This window comes from Bison bison, unplaced genomic scaffold (genome assembly GCF_000754665.1).
Source record: "Bison bison bison isolate TAMUID 2011002044 unplaced genomic scaffold, Bison_UMD1.0 scf7180017475487, whole genome shotgun sequence".
Classification (NCBI taxonomy): domain Eukaryota; kingdom Metazoa; phylum Chordata; class Mammalia; order Artiodactyla; family Bovidae; genus Bison; species Bison bison.
In genome coordinates this window covers 1-510 of record NW_011380479.1, presented here as the reverse complement: position 1 = coordinate 510, position 510 = coordinate 1, and the positions used below count along the sequence as shown (strand labels likewise).

General features: G+C 46.7%; 1 pseudogene; it reads right to left on the bottom strand.

Moving 5' to 3' along the window:
* Nucleotides 1-71: 71 nt before the first annotated feature.
* On the bottom strand, nt 72-333 carry LOC104989182 (annotated as a pseudogene).
* Between the last annotated feature and the right edge of the window lie 177 nt (nt 334-510).

Here is a 510-nt window from a genome sequence, read left to right as displayed (position 1 = left end):
TTGATGCTTTTGAACTGTGGTGTTGGAGAAGACTTTTTTTTTTTTTTTTTTTTGAGGTTTTGAGAACTTTTATTTTATATACAAAGAGCTAGTATTATTTCCGCCTAAGGTTGATGTGCTGGATGAGCCATCTAAGGAAGTTCGGTTAGTCCAACTTAATGAAGCTGATGTCCTTCGCATACTGGCGGAAATACTGGTGGCACTATTGAGGCCGTATTTCCGGATCAGACCGTGCTGGTTTGAGCAGACCCGGCAAGAGCGAGAACCCTGGCCGAATTTTCTCGGATGGCTCCAGTAGAGCTGCTGGTGACCCATGTTGCTTTCTCGGCTGCAACGAGCTAAAAGGTGGAGAAGACTCTCGAGAGTCCCTTGGACTGCAAGGAGATCCAACCAGTCCATTCTGAAGGAGATCAGCCCTGAATATTCATTGGAAAGACGGATGCTGAAGCTGAAGCTCCAATACTTTGGCCACCTGATGCGAAGAGCCGACTCACTGGAAAAGCCCCTGAT